At 36.7% G+C, this 18593-nt stretch overlaps 1 pseudogene; it reads right to left on the reverse strand.

Annotated features, from left to right (window-relative positions):
• Nucleotides 1-16366: 16366 nt before the first annotated feature.
• LOC118975714 (U2 small nuclear ribonucleoprotein A'-like) overlaps nt 16367-18593 on the reverse strand; it is a 111867-nt pseudogene continuing 109640 nt past the window's right edge.

The raw sequence follows: 18593 nt of genomic DNA on the forward strand, positions 1-18593 counted from the left end.
GAAAATTGCTTGATATCTAAAACTGCCCACTGTTGTTTATAAGTTCTTCTCAAATGTTTGAGATAAATAATTTCTCTAGAACAAAGCATGCCCATGCAGATTTTACAGAGACCCAAGGAATTGACAGGGGACATAAGTGATGACACCCAGCAAAAAGCTAGAGAAAAAGACAAAGCTCTCAGAGCAAAATGCAATAATTAAATAAATGATACACTTGTATTTGTAAAATTTGAAAAAGCAAAAAATAAATAGTATCTTAAAATTTTAAAACATTTCAATAAAGTTAGACACTACATTAAACTTTTATTTGAAACAACTTTTAAATTTATTTTATATTTTTAATTATATTTATTGGGGTGACATTGGTTAATTAGATTATACAGGTATCAAGCGCATGCTTCGGGGGTACATGATCTCTATGTTGCTGTGTGTACCCAACACCCTAAGCCAAATCTTCTGTCACCACATATTTGGCCCCCTTTATCCATTACTTATCCTAACCCCTTTCCCTGTGGTAACCATGGTACTGCTGTCTGGGTCTATGAGTTTCAGTTTTATATCCCACATATGAGTGAACTCATATGGTTCTTAGCTTTTTATGACTGATTTTTTATTTATATAATATTCTTGAGGTCCACCCATGTTGCTGCAAATGGCAGTAGTTCATTTTGTATGCCTGAGTAATATTCCATTGTAGACTCACATATGTACTGCATCTTCTTTATCCAATCCTCTGTCAAACAACCCTTTGGTTGTTTCTGTGTCTTGGCCACTGTGAATAATGCTTCAATGAACACGGGAGTTGCATATATCTTTGCAAATAAATGTTTTCAAATTTTTCAGGTAGATACTATGATGAATTTTTGTCAGTTTCTCCCTTTTGTTCTTTGAGTAGTTTCTCTATACAGTGCTTCCTGATTGGTGCATGTATACTGACAAGTGTTACCTCTTCTTAATGTAGCATCCCCTTTGCTATTATAAATGTGTATCTTTGTCTCTTGTTAACTTTATCATGTTGAGACCTATTTTGTCAGATATAAGTATGGCTACACCTGCTATTCTGTGAATGCCATTTGCTTGGAGAATCATTATCCATCCCTTCACTTTGAGTCTATCTTTATCTTTGCAGCTTACGCGTGTCTTCTGAGGCAGTACATAGTTGGGTCTTGTTATTTAATCCAATCTACTATTGCATGCCTTTTTATTGTTGAATTTAGTCAATTTATATTTCAGATGATTATTGATGTATACTGATCTCCTCTAGCCAATTTATCTTTTGTTTTCTGGTAGCTCTATGCTCCATTATTTCTTCTCCTTTGTGTTTCTGTCTGTTGCTTTTATTTGAAGTTATTCCATATTTTCCCTCTATTTTCTCCTTTTTTAAGTCATGTGTTTCAGTTTGGGTTGTATGTGTGTGTGTAGTTACCATTAAGTTTATGAAAAAGAAAGTTTTCACATTTACAGTAGTCCTTTTTGTCTCAATGCATCTATCTCCATCCCCCTTTACAAATTCAGACATTTACCACCTCCCCTCTCCCCTTTTTATTTGTTGTAAATTAACACTATTCATTCTATTAGGTTGTTGTCTCATAAGGTATATTCATGCTATAAGGTGTACTCATAAGTTTGTTACGTTTTGTTCTCTGTTAGGTCAAATAATCCTCTTGAGTATTTTCTGCAATGAAGGTGTCCTGAAAATAAATTCCCACAGCTTCTGTATGTCTAGAAAAGTCTTTTTTTCTGTTTCATATCTAAAGAATAACATTGTTGGATATATTTATTCTTAGCTTGACATTTCTTTCATGAGTTTGTGCTTTTTGTTGCACTGTCTTCTAACTTACAGAGTTTCTAAGAAGAAGTACCTAATGGGCTTTCTTTCATAGGGTGTTTTCCTCTTTCCCCTGCCTGTCTTGAAAATTCTTTTTTTGTTATTAACTTGGGACAGCTTTAATGAAATACACCTTGGGAAAAGCCTTTCTGGATTGAGGTAATCAGGTGTTTTGTTTGCTCCTTAGATTCAAAAATCTAATTCTTTTCATAGGGTTGGGAAGTTCTCATCCACAATTTGTTTAAATAGGCTCTCAGTTCTCTCTGTCTTCTTCATCTGGTATGCCTATTTTTCTCATATTGCTCTTTCTGATGAAACCAGATAATTCTTTCTTTTTTAATTCTCAGTCTTATTATTCTTCTCTCTGCATCATTTCTAGATTTCTATTTTTTGATATTACTAGTTCTTCCCTCCATCTGGTCAGCTTTATTGCCTACGCTTGCAAGTTCATTCTTCATCTCTTTTAGTGAGTTCTTCATCTCAAGAATTTCTAGTTGGTTCTTTTTTAAAGTTTTAATCTCTCTGATAAAATACTTATTTTGTTCCTTGACTTGGTTTCTGAGTTCATTAGACTACCTATTTGTGCTTTCTTGCATTTTGTTGAGTTTTTTTCATAACTGCAATCTTGAATCTCTGTCATTTAAAATCATGTGTTTCCATGTCTTTATTTTCTAGAAATTAATTTTTTCTGAGCTGCTGCATTACCTTTGTTATGTGTGGTGTTTGATGGATTCTTTCTCTGTTTAGGAATCTATGTATTGGTGGCACTTCTCTAGTAGATTGATAAGAAGTCTTTCAGTGTTTTTTTGCAGGTAACACAGAATCACAAGGTTTTATTTAGCTGTCTTGCTGGCTGTTTAGATCTGCATGGGGTGGTGAAAAATAGCCTGAGTTTCCTGGGAAAGTGGTCACCTGCCCTGTGATGCAGTTGTTCTGCTCCCAGGGAACCAACGCTGCAGGGGAATTAGGTGGATGATGGGGCCCCGAGTCTGTGAAATCCTAGCCCTGTCAGATGTTCCAGTCAGTTATACTCCAGCCAGTTATATTATAGCCAGTTATGTTCCAGCCAGTTATGTCCGATGTTCCAGCCAGTCATGTTCCAGACAGTTATGCTTGAAACTCTGAGTTTTGCCTCTGCCTAGGTCAATGGGCTTGGCTGCAGCTCATATTGCCTACTACTGCAGGGATACTCAATGAATCTCTTTGCTCCGAGAGCTGAAGGACTCTTGCCATAACCAGACTCCTCCCCATTCTGGACAGAGCCCCTCGGTGAGCTCTGGGCTGCAGGGCTAGTCCATGACTCCTTTGAGCTCTTCTCCCTTCTCACCTCCCAGTTTGGTCCCACTTGCTCATCTTTATATGTTTTAATACATGGATCTCTCAGATGTGTTTGTACATTGAGCAGGGGATCCTTTGTTGAATAATGTCTGTTCACACTGTAGAAACTTCAAGGGCAGAGACCAGGGATATATCCCTCAGGCCACCATTCCTCCGACATTACTCTATGTTAAACTTTCAATAATATGCTTATGCTTGTGTCTTAATTCTTCTCCTTCACACAATAAATCTGATCACTCTTCATTATGAAAATGGGGGCATTATCTATAGCTGTTTCCACATGTCTTACCTTTTCAGTCTCAGGATTTTTTTCTTGTTTTTAATTTATTTTATTTTTTTGCTTTTTAAATATATTTTATTTTACTTTTAAAATATATTTTATTGATTATACCATTATAGTTGTTCTATTCCCCCCCTTCATTCCCCTCCACCCTGCACACGCCCTCCCCCACCATTCCCCCCTTTATTATGACCATGTGTCTCAAGTTCTTTAGATTCTGTATTTCCCATACTATTATTGCCCTCCCCCCTATCTATTTTCTACCTACCATCTATGCTATTTTCTGTACCTTCTCCCCCCTTCTCCTCCTCCCACTCCCCTGTTGCTAACCCTCCATGTGATGTCCATTTCTATGGTTCCACTCCCGATCTAGTTGTCTTCTTGGTTTGCTTTCATTTTAGGTGTGGTTGTTAGTAACTGTGAGTTTGCTGTTCTTTCATTGTTCATATTTTTTATCTTCTTTTTCTTAGATAAGTCCCTTTAACATTTCATATAATAAGGGCTTGGTGATGATGAACTCCTTGAATTTGACCTTATCTGAGAAGCACTTTATCTGTCCTTCCATTCTAAATGAAAGCTTTGCTGGATAGAGCAGTCTTGGATGTAGGTTTTTGGATTTCATGACTTGGAATACTTCTTTCCAGCTCCTTCTTGCCTGTAAGGTCTCTTTTGAGAAATCCTCTGACAGTCTGATAGGAACTCCCTTGTAGGTAACTGTCCCCTTATCTCTTGCTGCTTCTAGGATTCTCTCCTTCATTTTCATCTTGGGTAATGTAATTATGATGTGCCTTGTTGTGTTCCTTCTTGGGTCCAAGTTCTTTGGGACTCTCTGAGCTTCCTGGATTTCCTGGAAGTCTATTTCCTTTGCCAGACTGGGGAAGTTCTCCTTTATTATTTGTTCAAATAAGTTTTCCACTCATGTTTCTTTCCCCCTTCTGGTACCCCTATAATTTGGATGTTGGAATGTTTAAAGATGTCCTGGAGGTTCCTAAGTCTCTCCTCATTTGTTTGAATTTTTGTTTCTTCATTCACACATTCGCACACAGATAAGCCAGTAGGGAAGTGAGCAGTGAGACGGACCACACAGCCCCCAGCAGGGAACCCAGCATCGGGCTGATGGCGGTCATGAACAGTCCAAAATATGGCTCAAGAAGAACTCAAATCCCCAGAGTCTATAACTCTAAGCGACCAGGAAATAGTGAACCTCTCAAATGCACAATTCAAGACACTGGTGATCAGGATGCTCACAGAACTGGTTGATTTTAACCACAAATTAGAGGAACATATGAAGGCTAAACTAATTGAAATGAAGGGAAATGCACAGGAAACCAATAGTGATGGAAAGGAAACTGGGACTCAAATCAAGGGGGTGGACCAGAAGGAAGGAAGAAATGACCAAACAGGAAGAAGTGAAGTTACAAGAATTCAAAAAAATGAGAAGAGGCTTAGGAACCTCCAGGACATCTTCAAACGTTCCAACATCCGAATTATAGGGGTACCAGAAGGAGGAAAGAAACCATGAGTGGAAAACGTATTTGAACAAATAATAAAGGAGAACTTCCCCAGCCTGGAAAAGGAAATAGATTTCCAAGAAGTCCAGGAAGCTCAGAAAGTCTCAAAGAAGTTGATTGAACCCAAGGAGGAACACACCAAGGCACATCATAATTACATTACCCAAGATTAAAATGAAGAAGAGAATTCTAGAAGCAGCAAGAGATAAGGAGACAGTAACCTACAAGTGAGTTCCCATCAGACTGTCAGCAGATTTCTCAAAAGAGACCTTACAGGCAAGAAAGGGCTAGAAATAAGTATTCCAAGTCATGAAATCCAAAGATCTACATCCAAGATTGCTCTATCCAGCAAAGCTTTCATTTAGAATGGAAGGTCAGATAAAGTGCTTCTCAGATAAGATCAAATTCAAGGAGTTCATCATCACCAAGCCCTTATTATATGAAATGTTAAAGGGACTTATCTAAGAAAAATAAGATAAAAAATATGAACAATGAAAGGACAGCAAACTCACAGTTACTAACAACCACACCTAAAACAAGAGCAAACCAAGAGGACAGCTAGATCAGGAGTGGAACCATAGAAATGGACATCACATGGAGGGTTAGCAACAGGGGAGTGGGAGGAGGAGAAGGGGGGAGAAGGTACAGAAAATAGCATAGACAGTAGGTAGAAAATAGATATGGGGGAGGGCAAGAATAGTAGGGGAAATATAGAATCTAAAGAACTTGAGACACGTGGTCATAAACTAAAGGGGGGAATGGTGGGGGAGGGCGTGTGCAGGGTGGAGGGGAATGAAGGGGGGGAATAGAACAACTGTAATGGTATAATCAATAAAATATATTTTTTTTAAAAAGGAAGAAATAAAAGTAATATATATCTTTAAAAAAGAAATTTTGATAGTTGTTTCAATAATTTCTATAACAAAAATTTATACCCTTTACATTTTATTCAGTAATGTTAATTAAGCTTCATCTTAGTTATGTCAGCAGAATTTTTCAGCCAAAGTGTGTGAGCTATCTGTATCAAAATTCTTTTCTCTGCTCACTTAAATGCAGATTCTTAGGTCTGTCTGCAGGGATCTAATTAAGAAGATCTGGAATGAGGAATAAGGATTTACATTTTTAATGATTTCCTCAGGTAGCTATTTTGCATATTAAATACTCAGAAACACTTGGGAATTTCTATCTGAAACTTAAAACAATAAAATGTATATTAAATATGCTCCAGTAAATGTTCTCACTATAGGAACAACAGAAAAGATAAATGGCTATGCTACTAAAATTAGTAACTCAAAGCATAATTTTGCTGTAACCAAATCTAATGCATACACTTTTAATAGCTTTTTGCTTTCCTTAAATTTTTGCTCTTAGTTAGCTCTGAGATATTTTTGTCAAATACATCCAATTTTGCCCTTATACTACATTTATGGTTGGTGTATATTCTTGAGTAATTTCTCTATAGGTAAATATATATGAAATTTTAAAGCATTTTTTTCTCTTACACTTCTTGAATAACTTGAGCACTAAATTAAGGGTTCACTTGTTTTTCTATTATCATTACAAAGACATTAATTCTTTTTCTAGTATGCATGATTCTAACGATACAAGCAATGCCAGCCTATGGCTGCTCCTTTCTAGATGTCTTGACTTTGTTTTTTTTTTTGTTTTTCCCTTTGGAAGCTATTAAGGTGTTTATGTTTGAAGTTGTGAAATGTCTCCCAGTAATAGGTTTTATCAAGCAATGGAATATGCTTCTCTAATGAAATAATTTTCTGTAGATGTCACCAATTGGCGAGTACATCAAAGGCATGTAGGGTGTCTTCTATGTGTGAGAGGCATATGAATAGAGTGAACTAATTGTTTAAATGAATAGAAATGCCATTTATTTTATAGATTTTCTCTCTTGACATTTGAAAATTTCATCTTTTAGCAATATTACTTAAAAGAGAGTAGAATTGTCAAAACCCCGAGCTTTGAGTCTTTCTCTAGATGCTTTACCTTTCTATCATTTTGTTTCCTCAGCACAATGACCAAAATGTATCTCAGGGCATTCTTTATGCTGGCATCAGGTTAAAGATTCAAAGTGATATAATTTTTTTACAAATATCCAAGCCCAGCCATTGTTAATATAACTAGAACAGTTTGAACAACTTTGATGTAACCTGGCAGCCAAGGAGAGTGGACTGGAATGCACATGTGTGAACAATGATGACTTCACTGTACTAGTCAGTGGGGGCGGTAGATGCCGTTGAATGTGCATCCACCACCCTCACTGTGTGGCCATCACATTCAAAATGCCTGAGAAAGTAGAGCAATGAATCTGCATCAAATTTGTATTAAGCCCGAACATTCCTCTGCAGAAACTATTTGCATGATTCAGAAGGCCACAGCTATGGGCAAATGGTGATCGGCAGCTTCATCACGACAATGTACCTGCTCACACGTCATGTTTCATGCAGAATTTTTGGGTGAAATATCAAATCACCCTGGTGACTAAGCCCCACCACAGCTCAGATTTGTCACCCTGTGACTTCTGGCTTTTGCCAAAACTAATATTACTTTTGAAAGGGAAGAGATTGCCCACCATCCATGAGATTCAGGAAAGTACAATGGGGCAGCTGATGGTGACTGGGAGAACTGTGTGAGGTCCCAAGGTGTCTACTTTGAAGGGGACTGAGGTGCCATTGTTCTATGTACAATGTTTCTTGTATCTGGTATCTTCTTCAGTAAAAGTTTCTATTTTTCATATACATGGCTGGATCCTTCTGAACAGGCCTTATATGCTAAACATATAGATATATATTATGTCATGTCTTCTATCATATATTAGGTTTTAAACTTCCTAAGTTTTAAATTTTTCAGCTAGTCCAGTGTGCTAACTAAAGAATGTATCTATTGCATATAGTTTTTTAAACTTTCTTTAAGCATGTTCACTCTGTTTAAGTGCAAAAGAGTTGTAAAGTTTTGGAGACATATTTTTTAAATAAATAATTGTAATATATGCTGTGGTTTATAGGTTTGGCTTTTAAAATGTACTTATTTAACATCACGTTGATAGCTACTTGATGGGAAAATGATAGCTCCGAGTATTCTGTGGATGATAAGACTTTGATCAGATTCTTTCTTGTAGTCTGAATGATTACATTTGGTTCTCAGGAAAATTTTTATGCATATCAGATAGCCAGACAATTGCTTCACCCATTAAGATATTGTGTTTTCTCTTCCTTAACCTAATTTCTTTTAGCAAGGCTATTTTTTAGGGTATTGAATTTTTTTATAACAAGGAGAAATACATGCTCTATTACTTCTTTGCAAAATCATTTACATATAAATGAGCTCCTCCTCTTGTCCCCATTCATTGTCTTTATTCTGCAAACAGTTGCATATTTGAACAAGTCTTTCAGACCCCATATTAAATTCAAGAATAAAAAGAATTGGCAATATTACATTTGGAAAATGGTGATGCGACGTTATTACTTATTTACTCAGTCCCCATGAATTTATTGAATCAGACAATACACCTGTTTTTCTGAGTACTGAGTATTAACTCATGTTCTGGGAGTTTGAAAAATTCCATCTGATTCAGTTTGATTCTCTACTCTTTAATCAAATTAGTTGATAATAGTTCAGCTCTTTACCTTTCCTCAGTGGTTGAGACTTTACATTTTTTAACTGATGGCTACTCTTTTTAAAAAATAGCATGTGAAAAAAATAGGCTACAACAAACCTGAGAATGTCAGGAAGGGTGGGGCATGCAGCAGGCCTGATGAGCTCAGGGACCTAGAGTAACCACACAGTGTGGTCTGATCACAAATCCCTAACTGGGCAGGTCATGAAGGATAGTCACGTCTCAGACCTACAGCTTAGCAAAGGCCAGTGGTCACCTTCAGTGAGTTCTGTTCACTGTTCTCATGCATCTAGGCTAGCACATCTAACCATCGGTGCCACTGTATAAGATCACCCAGGAATCTACAAAACATTTTGTTATTATCTTATTCCTCACACATCATCTTTATATCAACTATCAGTGTTAGTTATTAAGTAGCCTGTACCCACCAAATGTGAAAGAACCATGTGTTTCTCCATTCTGCCTTTCATCAAGTCCCAGAGATCTCCCTGTTTTGCTTTTGCTGCCTCTTTAAGCTACTGTGAATGGCTTCTAGGTACCTTCCTTATATTTTCTCCTTTTCTTTGGTGTATAAAATAAGCTGACATTCTCCAGAGCACCTAAGATCTTTCTCCTCAGAATATGTCCTAAGTTTTGCTTCAATAAGCTTATAAAAATTCTCTACAGATTTGGTCATGTCTTAGGTTGACAAGCACAACTACAACTTGCTAGAAGTCATCAGTTGTGTTTCTGGATATTTATGGTGCGATTTTTACTTTGAATACCATAAATCCCTCTTACTGGACATTTATCATAAAAATTATAAACTCAGCTAAAATATTATTATTAAAAAGATCTATTTATTCAATTATTTTACTATATATATATATAATTAATAATGTTGTTTCTGGCTTAAGGTTTTCTGTTTTTTTTTATTTAATTTAATTTAATTTAATTTAATTTTATTTTATTTTATTTTATTTTTAGAGAGGAGAAAGGGGGAGAGAAAGAGAGGAAGAAAACACCCATGTGAGAGAGAAACTCCAATCTGTTGTCTCTCACACACCCCAGGAACAGAACCTGCAACTTAGGCATTTGGCTTGACCAGGAAGCAAACCGGCCACCTCCTCACACTTTACAGGACAGTGCCCACCCAACTGAGCCATACTGGCCAGAGCTATATGAATATTTCTAATTACAAGATTAATAAATACAAATTGTAAAATGTACAAAAGTACAAAGAACATAAAAGGAGTTAGGCTCTACCTTTTATTCTCAGTCCTTATCCCCAGTTCTGTACTAACCATTTTGGGATATATTTCCAAACTCAATGTTTATGTCAAAGAAAGCATGACCAAATGCTGCTGTGTTTCACAGGGAGGTCACCTGTTTCCCAATGGCAGACCCAACCCTATGTCAGCACAAATAATGAGACACACACACACGAGCACACACACACACAAACTGCTCCTGAAAAGTCCTCTTATTTCTGCCTCTAACCCCCTGAGCCTTGATCATAGATAAATCTTGATATTACATTGGCTCTTCCTAAAGAGAATAATTGATCTATAATTATCATTCATAAGCATGAATGGATATTTTTCAACAACTTTTACCTGGTCTAAGTATGTATTTTTTGTTGCAGTCTATTTCTCTATAGTGTGTATTGTTTATTACTTCCTTCAGGGGTGACTGATAACTTGGCTTCTGCAAATTTAATACCAAGATAATTTTTTTCACTTGTATTATGGTTTATTACACACATTTCCCCCCTGGCACTTAAAATTTTTTTAAAAAGTAGTTACAAAACCCACCCTGCCAAATTTAGAGTCAATACAATGTAATGTTCTATATATTTCTAACATGGAACCATTTACAATAATACTATAGAAAGCCATCTAAAATAATATTAATTGTATAGTTAAAAATATAAAGTAGAATTATAAAACTAAAAGTATTCCGATTCAGTTTCTTTATTTCCTAGGCTAGGAACGCTAGTCTTAATTTTAAAAATAATTGTTTTCTGGTTATGAAAGTTAGTATTTTTTAAATTTTTAGTTATAGTTTACATTTAATATTATTTTGTATCAGTTTCAGGAGTACAACATAGAGGTCAGACAATCATATTCTTTACAAAGTGTTCCCATTGATATTTCCAGTATCAGCTGGCTTCGTACACAGCCCTTACAATGTCACTGACACCACTTTCTACGTGCGCTTTACATTCCTGTGACTTTTTTGTAGCTGTCAATCTGTACTGCAATTTAGCATTTTAATTTTACATTTAAAATTTGAAAAACAAGCCCTGGCTGGTGTAGCTCAGTGGATTGAGTGCGGGCCTGCGAACCAGAGGATCGCAGTTCAATTCCCAGTCAGGGTATATGCCTGGGTTGCAGGCCAACTCCCAGCAGGGGACACACCAAAGGCAACTATACATTGATGTTTCTCTCCCTTTCTCCTTTCTCCCTTTCTCCTTCCCCTCTAAAGATAAATAAATAAATAAAATATTTTAAAAAATGTGACGAGCATAAGAAGGCTAAAGAAAGAAGTCATTCATAAACTCGCCACTTAAAGGTAACAATTGTTAACATTGCAATATATATATACACTGTGAGTCATTAATTTCTACATTTAAAGATAGTTTTTATAATTGGGATATTACTGTATATTGTTTTATAGCCTGACTTTTCACTTAACATGTCAAACAATTTTTATATATAAACAAAATTATTTCTGCTTAATTTTTTTATGAAAACATACTTTGACCACAATTTTAAACTAAATTTGTTAAATTCATTTTCTTATATGACAACTCCCATTGTACAAACACTTTCTGATAAAATATCTATTTTTGATAAAATTGCTGTTTTTCTAGTAAGTTCTATGATATTACTATTATCCAGACAAATTAAGAAAGCTACTTTCCTCTAGCTATTGCCATTTTCAGATGGTTAAAATATTCTGCACTCTTGTTTAGGTTTTTCTAAACCAAAAGAATCAGATTTTATGCCTTGATCCCATTAGTGATGGAAACAGTGCCCCATATTCCCGCTTCCCACCTAGGTCGCTGCTTATCTGCGTGTGTGCAGTGTGTGCAGTGTGCGTGAAGGAGGAGGCAGAGAAAAGATGTGGTTGTAGAGATAGTTTGTCCAGAAATGTTAGTGGGTTTGACTTTTTGTTGTTTGCCATTACAATCAAAGCTTTAAAAAAATGATTCGGAAAGAGTTGAGGTAAGTTACTTTTAGAAAAATAGGGGATTATGAATTAGCATATATTTTCTGGAAAACAAATTGCCACTCTATAAAAAAGCTACATTCATGTTTGGAAGAAGTAGTATCACTTCTGGCATTATATCACAGTAAAATAATTAGAAATTCAAGGGCTATAAACAAAGATGTGTTTGCTACATTGTTTCTCACTCAAATGCTTATCAACTGATCCTGATTGGGTCAATTGTGGTATACCTCTGCAAGAGTCAGTCCATAAAAGAGTGTTCAAAAAGAAATGCAGTAAGAGACATATTTACATTCCACACTGGCCTAAGCCAATTTAGTCTTAGACAACTGTAAGTTATTTGGGCATTTTCAGTACTCACCAGTAGCCCTGGGTGATGAGGGATTGCTGCTCCTTCAAAATTATCCACTAAAATGTTGCAGTGAAAGCAAGTCTCTGACTCTTTCCACCACATATTCCAACTTATTTTAATTAATTGATTGATTGATTTAATGCCAAGAAGAAATGGATTTTAATGGAAACCTTTTTCCTGAGACAAACCTTAAGAATAGTCATGGACAATGTGTCCTGCACAGCTCTTCAGCATTCATTCTTTCTCACATTCATTGTAGTCAAGTGATTTGATCAAAGCGTTTCAAGTCAAAGCTCAGGTACTTCTCTTTTTTAAAAAAATTGTTCTGCCCTGTCTGGTATAGCTCAGTGGATTGAGCACGGGCCTGGGAAACAGAGGATTGAAGTTCCATTCCCAGTCATGGCACATGCCTGGGTTGCAGGCCAGTTCCCAGCAGGGGTCAATGAGAAGCAACCATACATTGATATTTCTCTCTCTTTCTCCTTCCCTTCCCTTCTAAAGATAAATAAAATATTTAAAAAAATTGTTCTGTTACAGTTGTCCCAATTCCCCCCACATTGCTCTCCCCTGTCCCCCACCCCTGATCCCATAGTCAATCCCCACCTTGTTTCCCACGTCCATGGGTCATTTACACTTTTCCTTTAACTAGGCCCTTACACTTCTTTTCTTACCCCTCTTCCCGCTTCCCTCTGGTCCCCGTCGAGTTCCTCGTCTCCATGCCTCTTGTTTTCCATTACCGTTTAGTCCCCTTATACCTGCCTCCCCACTGTAACCACCACACTGTTATCCATATCCAGAGCCCTTTTTGCTTTTTGCTCAATCCCTTCATCCCCTAACCTCCCCCAACTTAGTTGTCATTCTGCAAGCATTTAATTAAAAGTTGGCACCCAATGTTTTAAAAGCTCTGACTTTTTTCAGGAGTTCTCTAAACATCCTTTATTAAAGGTTCATCTGCAGTAAATGGGGCCATATCTCAACCGAAGAATTCATCTATAAACAACCATCAACAGAGGTCATGTGACCAAGAATTCTCAGAAAAAAGGTGAGAAGATTGACTAGTTGGTTGGAACATTGTCTCACTCACCAAAAGGTTGTGGGTTTGACTGGGAGGCAACCGATCCATGTTTCTCATGTAGATGTCTCTCTCTCTCTCTCTCTCTCTCTCTCTCTCTCTCTCAGATCAATAAACATATACTTGGGTGAGGATTATTTTCTTTTTAATTGCCCATCCAGGGACCAAGCAGAGGGAGGCTTTTCAACATTGTGTTTTAAGGTACCTCCTAAATTTTTATACTATGCTAATGCTAAAATGGGGAAGTATTTTTAAAATACCCTAGATAATTCAGTTATGAATGAAATACCATTTCAGTTAGAAATGGTATTCATCGATACCATTTCTGACATGCATTTTGCTAATTAATTTCACCAAGACCCAGTTCTAACATGCATTATATTGAGCAGCTGGTACAGATGGGGCCTAGAGATAGCTAGATTATTCATTGCAGCAGCCTCTGGAGTGCGGTGTTTCTGATAAATGCCAGCTGACTGTACCTAGAGAGTGAATTGGTGATTTAGGAACCAACCATCCCCAGAGTATGCCTCATACAATATAACCATTGACTACATTGAAGGATTGTAAAGTTAATTGCAAAGATCAAAACACATATAACAATACTTTTATTTTTTTTAAATTTATTAATTTTTTAAATTTAATTCTTGTTCAAGTACAGCTTTCTGTCTTATAACAATACTTTTAAAAGTCTAACCAAAAATATATTTGGACCCTATAGTTCCAGGTATATTAAAATATATACATACAAAATATTACTGGAAAATACAACAAAATATTAGCAGTTTTTATTACAAATTATTGGTATTTCCTTACTTAGAGATATATTACTTTTTAGAAAAATACCATAAAATACTACGGAATAAATAGGAAAACAAGAGAATTATATTACTTAGACCATCAATGCATAGATCAGTGGAGGAGTGACTCCTTTGCTGTATTCCAGACAACAAAACTCCTGACTTGATTGTCTCTGCTCTGGCAAAAACACCACAGATTAGGTGCCTCACAAAATTTTTCTCACTGTTCTGGAGGCTGGGATGTCCAAGGTCAAGGTGCCAGCAGATCCCGTGTCTGTTGAGAGATCTCTTCCTAGTTTGCGGCTGGTTGCTTTCTGATTGGATCCTCACATGGCAGAGAGAAAGAGGAAATCAGCTACCTTATGTCTGTTCCTACAATGGTACAAATGCCATTTTGAGGGCTCTAATCACTTCTTAAAGGTCCCACCTTCTTCTGTCATCACATTGAGGGGCAGGGCTTCAATATATAAATTTTGGTGAGTGGGACACAAATACATTATTTAATCCACAGCATTGATCCTTCATATATATATACACATAAAGTCAACAAGGTCACGATCATCTCATTGGTTCTGCCTTCAACTTGTAAATAGAGGACTCTAAAGCTTTCTTGTATTTTTTCCTTACTCTTAAAAATTATTTAATGAAAATAGTGGTTCTATAAAGACAAAAATATTAAAAATAAGAGACTTAATTCTCCCTGTTGAAAATAAGTAAAGGGTTTTTTTCTGCTCTAACTTTTCCTAGATTGCCTACTTTAGAAAACTTTTAGTGTAAGTTCTTTCTGTCTCTTTGAAAAGTATGTAAATCTTCCTAATACTAATTCCTTTTGCCAACCTTATGAAACAGGACTGTCTTTCTCAAAGACTTGGGAACTATCTATTTGGAATGTAAACATCCAAGGAATAGAGCGCCCCTGCCTCCCAGCCTCTGTGGGATGGGAGAAGCCTAACTTTGGCAGGCTTCTTACTCTAATTTGAAAAACTGCTCCCAGTCATAAAGATATCAGAAGTTTATTCTACTCTGTATAGAACCAATTGACTAGCACCAAAGGTTGATCAATCATAAAGTTAATGTTAGATAACCTGTGTGTGACAAATGGAGTCAAGTCCTCCTACTTGAGGACTAGCTAGTGTTTATCTGAAGAATGTACATGTTGATGTATCTGCTAAGGTATAGAGAAGTGTAATATTTCTTTTTGTCTTTGCAATCATTTTGTAGACAGCCTGTGATGCACATCATATTCTGGTTTAATGGACATTCAATAATAAAATTGTTTTCTTTCTCTTCCATTTTCATAGAGAGGTCTTGGATGCGAGGACATTTTATTTTTAAAGATGTTCCCCCAATAATACATACTTTCAAAATCCTTCCCAAATACATTTTAAAATCTATCATTAATAATTATCTTTTCTTCTTAGAAATCACCGGTCACAGAGATATTTGTTTGTAAATCAGAATTTTTTCTTTTTATGTTCCAGAAGGTTTATTTTTTTGTCCTACTACTTGTACACACATTGTAATTACAAGATTTTAAATACAAGTTTTAAAAGGAAAAAGAATACAAGGACGAGCATAAAAGTAGTTAAGCCCTACTGTCTCATTCATTCAATACTCAGCATCTCTATTTCTGTGATGTGACCAAGGCAACCATTTGACATTCATTCCCATACATTCCTCCATGGCCCTATAATTCCATACAAAACATCCTTGCAAGCTGTGTAGTACTAGATTAAGTAGAGATGATTTTAGAATGCAGTGAGTGTAAAAGTTAATTTGATGATGTTTATTTTTAAGACCCTCCATCTCTGTTCCCAATTGTGGGGCTTTTAACAGTGTCAAACAAAATTGCACTAGATGGGACAAAACAGGATGGAGTTAAACAAGATAAAAAAATGTATTCAAGACCACTGCATTAGTAGTAAAGACTAATGCTGCATGGGAGAGTTGGTGAACTCAACTCCTATTCTCTTGAAACAAAAGGCAGAAGAATTTGAAACACTGGGAAGAATTAGTGAAAATGTCCTGGAGGACACTATGGGAGAGGGTGTTCAATATAATTAAGTCATATGCATTTGCTGATGGAAATGTATCAAAGTTAAGCATTGATCTTCTCTCCAGAGACTGGTATATATACACCATATCTGTCTTTTTCTCTTTTTTTCCACAGTGAGTGTCCTTATTTTTATTATTTGTAAAAATCTAGCATTAGATTTTAAAATTTATAGTACAAAATGACAAGAAACCATTTGAAGCATTTCAACAATGCCTATGAACTCTTCTTTGCTGACACCAACAAGGCTATTTTCCCATGTTCAAAAAGCAGCACTTGTGCCAAGTGGACATGTTATATATCCTGTGGGCACTCAGGCCCCGCCTTTCTGGACTGGTTTGTGACGGTGTCTTCTTCCCTCTCCTCCTTACCATCATTGGTGGGGCCTGATCTGCATTCCCTGCCAGGTGCCTGACCCCAGTACAGCAAGCTCTTCAACTGCTCCACTTTATCCAGAGTTGATACACGTGATACGGCATTCTTAACTGCTTCTACATCCCCTGGTGACGGGTCACCATTCTTTTTATCAGCTGGAAAACCAGCATCTGGGCTGAAAATTTTGCTTGTTCTGGCAATCTCCTTTGCAAGTTGCGCACCCTGTTTGCCCTTGAACATTTTCTCTGCTTCTTGACATTCTTCTAGTTTCACCTGGAAATCTAGTACTCTGACTTGTGGAACTCTATAAATTGCATAAGTCTATATAATACTTCTTACTTTTAAAAAGTATTATCCTGAATACTTAGGTAAGTCCCTGATTTGAGAGATGCTGAAGGGTCCAGCTCACCCAGTTCCATAAGACTATTGTTGGTGAGAATGAGTTCTGTCAGGCAGGGCAGGGCCTAATCAAGTCTCTCACCTATATGGCATATTCTATTGTTCACCAATAGAGTTTCCAGTCTTCTCAACAAAGAAGCACCATCCAGTTTTATGATTTCATTGCCATAAAAATCAATAGCATCAAACTGGTCTAAGGTCATACCCAGATTTTCAATGACAGAAATTTGTCAATATAAGACACATCGAAACCTGTGAGAATTTTTTCATTTATTTGAGCCAAACTGATGACAATTGCTGAACAGCAAAATCTCAACAGATTAAGAAAACACTCCAGCAAATGGCTCCAGAAAATGCTCCACCAAATGAGTGTTGGTGTCGGCAAAGAAGAGTTCAATGGCAAATTTGATTCTGCCATTTTATACATTAGAATCAAAAGGGAAGAGGTGAGGAGAATGACATGAAATTCATGGGCAATAGATGAGGGAGGCTGGAGAAAGCAAAGCAAGAAAGCTCTGTGATTGAATAAAAAGTAAAACAAATAGACACATAGTTCTTTTACATAGGTTGGTATAGGATAGCAAACAGTTAATAATTAACACAGGCCCTGGTTGGTGTAGCTCAGTGGATTGAGCATGAGCCCGTGAACCAGAGGATCACAGTTCGATTCCCAGTCAGGGCACATGCCTAGTTGCAGGCCAGTTCCCAGTGGGGGATGCAGGAGAGGCAACCATACATTGATATTTCTCTTCCTCTCTCCTTCCCTTCCCCTCTAAAAATAAATAAATAAAATCTTTAAAAAATGTTCTGGAGTTAGATTGTGGTGATGGTTGCATAACTCTATAAAAAAGAATTAACACAATAACTGTGACAGGTGTAGCTCAATGGATTGAGTACAGGCTGTGAACGAAAGGGTCACTGGTTTGATTTCCAGTCAGGGCACATGACTGGGTTGCAGGCCAGGTGTTCAGTAGGGGACCCATGAGAGGCAACCACACACTGGTATTTCTTTCTCTCTCTTTCTCCTTCCTTCTTCTCTCCCTAAAAATAAGTAAATAAAATCTTAAAAAATAACAACGAAGGGCTCTGTGATCTCCTATTCTGGTGGGAGATTGTGTCCTGAGGGGTCTGGGAAAAGGAAATTAACCTGACATTCCAAATGTATGTTGTAGATACAAAAATCATTGTTAAGAAAAATATCATTGCTAAGAAAGATGCCAGCCTCGGAAATGACTGCCTGTCGTGATTCACTTTTAGCTGCTAATTTCATACCATCCTATAAGGGCACTTTTTGTCTCTGACTTTGTAAGGCCACCAGGCTGGTCTTTCTGACCATGTCAGATTTAAAATGTGGCCTCTTTATTGTCAACAAATTTTGTACACCTGGAGGTCTAGCTCATGGTCCCACATGGCACTGATGTGTTCTGCCACCTTCTCCATCAGCTCTCCAATAGTTCTACTATCTTGATACCTCCTATCTGGTATGTGGCCAGCTGTGGGCCTTATCTGTCTTGATGCATTGTCTTCTAAAAATGCCTCCTATGTCCTTCAGAAAGACATTTCTGGGTTGCAAAATTTACCAGAGTTTGTAAAATTTACCAGAGTTTGTAAAATTGACCAAAACTATTAATGTAGTTTTGTTAAAATGGAAATGTTGATTTGATGTAGAATGTTTCATGGTCTAGTTTAGGATAAAAGTTGATATCATTTGGACCAGATTACTCACATAGAGAGTGTCCTGAATTTC

The sequence above is a fragment of the Sturnira hondurensis genome, unplaced genomic scaffold, assembly GCF_014824575.4.
Source record: "Sturnira hondurensis isolate 20B ecotype Veracruz unplaced genomic scaffold, ASM1482457v3 Scaffold0020489, whole genome shotgun sequence".
NCBI lineage: Eukaryota > Metazoa > Chordata > Mammalia > Chiroptera > Phyllostomidae > Sturnira > Sturnira hondurensis.